Below are 8,077 nucleotides of genomic sequence, written 5' to 3'. Positions count from 1 at the left end.
AAATTGCCAACTAATTGAGTTATTAAGATATTTATTACTATATTTTTTAAAATAAAAATGTGTCAAAATTTTAGGTGTTGTAAAATGTTTTTGGGCAGTTTATAGGGGTAAAAACAAAGAGTCATATATACTACTGGTATTTATCTTCAACATGACTAATTAGATTTTGCCCATTGACTTGAAACCACAACTAATATTAAGCTTTTTGAAATAATATTTATACATTTGAAAACAATGGAAAAAGTATAATATATTACAATAATAAATAACTTAATTAAAATATTCAAACGTTACATATAAACACATTAATTGAAGAAAAATCTGATTGACACTTGAAATTCCAATGATGTTACATGATCTGGGACATAAGGAATTGAAGACACAAGTGAAATTCAAGATCTTGAGATAATTTCTTTTATCTCCCCCTTAGTGTGGTGGGTACCGAATGAGGTAGAAGTAAGTTGAATAAAATATTGAGAAGGAGGTGATTAGATAAAACATGATATACATACAACTTATCGAGGAAATGATCTTTGATAGAAAAATAAAATTTTGAGAATTGAAGTCGAAAGTTAGGAAGTAGTCAAGCATACTCTTGCTTCTTTATCAATATTACTATTGTTATTACTACTCTCATACTATCTTATTCTGTAATTTTAGTATTACGTACATGTTATCTACTTAACTTTGATTACTCATCGTAGTATCTGTTGTTGCTACAATTTCTTCTTTGTTATCATATTTGTGTTACATACTTTATATTTATTATATTTTACTTGAGGCAAGATCAAGGGTTTATCAGAAACAATTTCTCAACCTATTCAAGATAGATAAAGAATTAAGACAACAGATATATATATCATATCATATATTATTATAAGTGGGAAGCTCCCATCTTCAAAATTGAGTTATCATTTAGCCCTTAACAAATTAAAAAATAATTAAATACTAATCCATATTCATATAATCATATCATATACTATTATTTAATTAATTAAATATTAATCAAGTCAAAAAGACAAAACTTAATCCAAATAACAACAACAAAAAAAACGCAGAATCAGTCCAAACATTTGCAACCTTTGATTTGCCCTTTATTTTTTAACTTTTGATAATGCATGTATTTTAGAAGTGTAACCGTAACTTTTGAAATGCCTAAAAGTTCATTTATTCAAGGACTTTGTAATATATCAGATACCATTAAATGTGAAATTATCAGAAATATGAGTTCGGAGTTGGTTTTCGATGCAAAACCTTAATGCATTATATCCATATTAAGGAAAATAAGTAATTTTTTTGTGAAATTTTACTAATTAGAATTTTGGTTGATTTAATTATCTCTAATCTCTTATTTCTTTCTTAATTATTATCATTTTTTATTGAGTATACAAATTGTCATAGTTACGGAGAATTCTTTAGATATCACAGTATAAATAAGTTTTTACTTTTCAAATTTTCATCTTCTTGAATTCTCTGATATTTATTTTAGTAATGATTCATAATGTTTTCACCTTCTCCTTTTGAGCTTCTTTAATTATTAATTTTTAATCTTCAATTTAGATATATCGATTTGGAATACCATATTCAAATTTATATTAGTAAGTATTTTGAAGCTAAACTCACAGAGGATTTCAACAATTAGGCCAATAAAATGTAAGCCTTTGACATATATTTACATTTATTATTAAAAAAATATCTATTTTTTAAATCATTTTGCCTTTCACTTTTTTTTTAATCAACAATTGAAAAGTTAAAATTTGCAGGATACACAAGAGTGCAATGCAATTGTATAATGTATTTTATTATTTGGTCTATCTTGAACTCATTTTCTATTACCATATGAGATTAATACATAAAATGCTTGAAATAATTATCTATATTGTATTTAAAAGATATTTGATTTTAAGTATAAGTTATATTTGATTATATGATTCTACTTATACATTATAATAATATATTTTTTTCAAATTTACAAATTGAAATAGTTATAATTTTTAAAAAGGAAAAAAAATCATATACTTGTAACTATTATTTTAATAGAACTTTTAATGTCAGTAATTACTAACTATCTATTTCACAAATAACTATTTCCTCAATTCAATTTATATGACACTTTTTGTTTGCAGAAATTCTAACTAGGTAAATTGGGACACTAGAAATCTTATTTATTTGCAACCTTACACCATTATTGACATTACTAATATTCATCCTAAAGAAGACATATATTAATTGAACCTTAAGGGAAAGAGACTACCATTTCTCAAGGATACACTGCGAAAAACTACTAGAAGTAAAGTATTTCTTGTTAGTGAAAAACTTACAAGATCATAAAATTGCAAGATTACAATTGAAAATAAAATGAAGAAATTAATCTCTTCAGGCTGAGGCGCGGATATCTCGCTCTCTTTAAGGAGATTCAAGCCCACTGCAGCAAATGTTTTCACCGGTCCAGCTGTAGTCCTTTTTGACTTGTCCCCTCCAGGATACAACAGCCTTCACAAATTATAACTCAACAACTCTGGACAAGAGTTGAGTCCAAAGCTCCACAAAAAAGAACACATCCCTTCAACTAATAAGAACTCTCTTTTAGACTAACTCTTTCACTCTTTGTTTTCTCTTGTGTTTTGTGTGTCTCTAAAACCAAATGAAGACTACCACTATTTATACTACAAGAAGTCTTCCTAGCAATGAATAGGAAGATAATAGAGGTAGTAAATAGTGAAGATAATGGCCTTAGGAGTTTCATAGGTTACAATGGGAGTTACATATGTTACATAAGTTACAATGGGAGTTACATAGGTTACAAAGAGTAATGGAGGAATTAAGAATGAAATACATTGATGGATAACCAATGCTAATGGATGATGTAGAAGTCATCCATTCCAATGTTCATTCTTATAACTCCAAAATAAAACAATTTAATATGTTAAATATTAATATTAAAATGCTAATAACCTAACATTTCTTTCTAGCCAATGTCACTTGTATTCACACATAAATTGTGTTGTTGAAATATCAAAAAATCAATCAAACGATAAAGTTGAATATCATTATAATTTTACCGCTAAATTTAATCGTTCAAATCATACCTAATAATCTTATGCCCATCAATAAAGTCGGTCGAATAAACTCACCATTCATCAGTTTAAACTTGCATTTTCTCCCTTCAATCTACTGTAACTAACTTGCATTAATTCAAAATATTTTTAAAATAATACGGATACACGTGCAACGCACGTGTTAAAAAACTAGCATTATTATAAGTGGGAAGCTCCTAATCTCAAAGTTGAATTACCATTTTACCCTTCACATAAATATTTTTTCTATTTTTTAAAATGTAAAAAATATTTTTAATAATAATTAGATAATAAACTTTAAAGTAATAAAGATATAATGAAAGATAAATAGTCATTCAAACAAATGAAGTCCAAACATTTTAAAACATCTCTTATTTAATTTGAAGTTAAAGAATTTGAAGAGTTCCATTGATAAAATTATATACATGATTTTTTCAACAAAATACATTATTCTCATGTCTTCTCATGACAATAGCATGTAAGTTGATTTATCTCACAAAATTCTTCTTCAAAATTTTCATGTTTCTTTTGATCAATAAATTTTAGACATATATGTATATAGATAGAACTAATATTACATGTTTTGTTTCATTCTTTTCATCGAAAATTTATGTTTTTAACGCAACAGGTGATAAATAATTCTAAAGAGTTTTTCATTTGGACAAAAAGTCTGCTCAACATTCATGAGGTAAAACAAACCTACTTGTGTGAGAAAGAATATGTATGTTGTTTCGTTAATTTATTGACGGTAAATTCTTGGAGAATATAGATATCTGAATTAGAATTTAATCATTTCAGTGCATTCGATGCATTCTTCAAGAAGGTTAAAGGCGTCATGGACATTTATTTGTTGTTTGTAAGTAATATTTTTCATTTCAATGTTGCATATTTTTACTTAGTTCATTGTTTGTTACATTCAATTTTTCGGTTGAAAGAAAGTAAATTGACTACTTTTTCTTGAATAATTGAATGAAAAAGAAAATAAAATTTTCATTTACATGTCTGATGTACGAATCTTCTTTTAAAGATTATGTTTGTTATAACAAGTTGATTATCATGTAGTGAACACTCTAGGTTATTAGATAAGAGAATTGAATAATTCATGTGATTAGTTTTTTCTCATAATTAAATCTACAAAAATTAGTATGCATTATATTTAATGTGTTTTTTTAGAATTTATAAATGATTTACTACTTGTATGAAAATAAAATCATGGCGTGATTTCATATTTGTAAATAAATACCCCTAATAACGAAAGAAGAGGAAGCCTTGAAGAAGAAAAACATTATTGCTAAATATTTTTATATTCTGCAACTTTATGTTTTTATTGATTAAATTTAGAACTTATTATTTCATTTATTCTATCTAAAAAAAAAATATTTGGAAAAAAAATCTCATAGATTCAAAGACTTGTCAATTAATTAATCTAAACTCATATGTTAAAAATAAGAAAAATCAAGACACATAAAGTTCACACATGCCATTCAGTGAACTTAAAAAAACATTAAAATTCGTCATTTTAAGGAGTATATACTACTTTTAATTTTTAATCATGAAACAATATTATTAATAATCTTTATACTTTTTTAAAAAAATGTGTGTTGATTGATATAGTTACACGAGCGGAGGGCGAAACTCAGAAAGTATTATTATTTTATTATAAGTGAGAAGATCTTAATTTTAAAATAGGATTATGATTCTACCCTTTTACTAATATAAACATTATTAAATAAATAATTAATAAAATATTACTTAAATAATACTCATATGGTATTACTCCATTATGTTTCTAGGTAGGATTAATTAAAGAAATGTTTATGTCACGACCCAAATCCGGGCCGCGACTGGCACCCACACTTACCCTCCTATGTGAGCGAACCAACCAATCTAAACCTTAACATTTCAATGTAATATCAACATAAAGTAACGCGGAAGACTTAAACTCATTAATAAAATCAATTCAATACTTCTAAAATCCAACATCTATTATTTCCCAAAATCTGGAAGTCATCACCACAAGAACATCTACGATCAAATGACTAAACTAAGAGTATTCTAAAAGCTAAAAATACATAAGAAGCTAGTCCATGCCGGAAGTTCAAGGCATCAAGACTTGAAGAAGAAGATCCAGTCTAAGCTAGAAGCATTAGCTCACCCTGAATTTCCGATGTAGTAAGACTGGCTTGAATTACTGTTGAGTCGAAGACGACGGCACGTTTGCTGCACCCCACAAATAAACAAGAAGAAAACATAAAAGTAGGGGTCAGTACAAAACACGGGTACTGAGTAGATATCATCGGCCAACTCAAAATAGAAAACAGTATATACCAAGTAATATCATAAAATCAACTATGATACTCAACATGTAGCAACAACAAGTACTATATCATTAACAATTACCATCAAGTTCACACATGAGGACTCAAGCCTCAATACCATACTCATTTGGGAATTATGTTCATTAGGTTGAGTATATTAACATCTTTCAAGATTCATTATCTTTATTTCTCTTGTGTCGGTACGTGACACTCCGCTCCTCATATTCATTAATCCTCTTGTGTCGGTACGTGACACTCCGATCCCCTACTACTATGTGTCGGAACGTGACACTCCGATCCCCTAAATCTACGTGTCGGTTCGTGACACCCGATCCCCTAAATCTACGTGTCGGTTCGTGACACCCGATCCCCTAATTCTACGTGTCGGTTCGTGACACCCGATCCCCTAATTCTACGTGTCGGTTCGTGACACCCGATCCCCTAATTCTACGTGTCGGTTCGTGACACCCGATCCCCTAATCTCATTCTATCAATTCATCAAGCCTTCTCCCTTACCAAGGCATCATCAATCTCATTACTTTAGTTCATCAAGCCTTCTTTCATACCAAGGCATCATCAATAACAAGAGATTAGGTTTTTATCAAGATTTGGGATTCAATAGCTTCATCATGCTTAATTCATCACAATCATATAATCACATTCATGCATGCATACAATTAAGCACATAGAAGGGTTTACAATACTACCCAATACATATCATTCTCTATTAAGAGTTTACTATGAAAACATGAAACCATAACCTACCTCCACCGAAGAATTGCGATCAACAAGCTATCTTCTCAGAATCCTTGCTATCCTCTTCGTTTCTCTCTCTCTCTACTCGTTCTCTTTCTTTTTCTGTCTCTCTTTGTTCTTTCTTATTTTTCTTATTCAAACCCTCTTTCTTTTACCCTAATTAACATATAATCAAGTGTAAAGGATGGCAATAATAACCCACTAGTTAACTTAAGGTTACCTCTTTTAACCCCCAAGTAATTAGACTTATTAACATTAACCCACCACTTTATAATTAAAGTAGGAAACAGTCCAAAACGCCCCTTAAATAAATTAACAGAAATCCGACCCAGCCTGGGATTGCGTAGCCCGTGACGGGCCGTCGTGCCTGCGACGGTCCGTCCTGCTGTCCGTCACATGCTACAGAAACTCGATTTTAAGTGAATGGCCTGTGACGGGCCGTCGAGCCTGCGACGGTCCGTCCTGCCACTCCGTCACGAAGTTCAGAGAGTCGATTTTCAGTACCCAATTTCAGATTTTCTAAGTGTTTTGAAACGAGACCCTGCGACGGTCCGTCGTGCCCATGACGGTCCGTCGTGGGGTCCGTCGCTTCTTCCATTTTTTCCAGAATTGAAGTCTGCTACTCAAAACGACTAAACAGGTCGTTACAATAGATACCAATTTACCCATCGTTCGTCCCCGAACGATCACAAGAAGGAAAACAAGGGCGAAAAGGAGTACCTGAATCTGTAAACAGATGTGGGTATCTTTCTCGCATATCTGCCTCCTTCTCCCAAGTGGCTTCTTCAACGGGTCGATTCTTCCATTGAAATTTGATGGATGCAATCTCCCTTGATCTTAACTTGCGAATTTCTCTATCTAGAATGGCAACAGGTTCCTCCTCATAAGACAAATTCTCATCAAGCAAAACTGAATCCCAACGGATAATGTAGTTTCCATCCCCATGATATCTTTTCAACATAGACACATGGAATACCGGATGTACTCCGGACAGCCCTGGAGGCAAGGCTAACTCATAAGCCACCTCCCCTACTCGTTTAAGTACTTCGAAGGGACCAATATACCTTGGACTTAGTTTACCTCTTTTACCAAACCGCATCACCCCTTTCATTGGTGAAACTTTCAACAAGACCTGTTCACCCTCCATGAACTCTAAGTCTCTAACCTTTCGATCTGCATATTCCTTTTGTCTACTTTGCGCCGCTAGAAGCTTTTCTTGAATAGACTTCACTTTCTCTATCGAATCCCTCAAAAGGTCAGTACCCCAAGGTCTAACCTCGAATGCATCAAACCAACCAATGGGAGACCTACATCTCCTCCCATACAATGCTTCAAATGGGGCCATATCAATACTTGAGTGATAGCTATTATTGTATGAAAACTCCGCTAAGGGTAAAAAGCTATCCCAATGGCCACCAAACTCTATCACACATGCACGAAGCATATCCTCCAACACTTGAATCGTTCACTCAGACTGACCATCGGTCTGAGGATGGAACGCAGTACTAAGGTCCAACCTAGTACCCAATTCCGCATGCAATGTTTTCCAAAACTTAGAAGTAAACTGCGTACCTCTATCTGATATAATGGAGAGTGGAACCCCATGTAATCGCACCACTTCCGAGATGTAAAGTTTGGCTAACTTCTCTGCATTGTAAGTCACCTTGACCGGAATGAAGTGAGCAGACTTTGTTAACCTATCAACAATTACCCAAATAGAATCAAACTTTCCCAATGTCTTTGGAAGACCAACCACGAAATCCATTGCAATCCTTTCCCACTTCCATTCAGGAATGGACATTCTCTGAAGTGTTCCTCCGGGCCTCTGGTGTTCATACTTTACTTGCTGACAGTTTGGACATTTGGCAATAAACTCAACAATATCACGTTTCATTCTACTCCACCAAAAGTGTTGCTTTAGGTCAC

The sequence above is a fragment of the Solanum lycopersicum genome, chromosome 7, assembly GCF_036512215.1.
Source record: "Solanum lycopersicum chromosome 7, SLM_r2.1".
Classification (NCBI taxonomy): Eukaryota; Viridiplantae; Streptophyta; class Magnoliopsida; order Solanales; family Solanaceae; genus Solanum; species Solanum lycopersicum.
Note: the sequence above shows the minus strand (reverse complement) of the source record.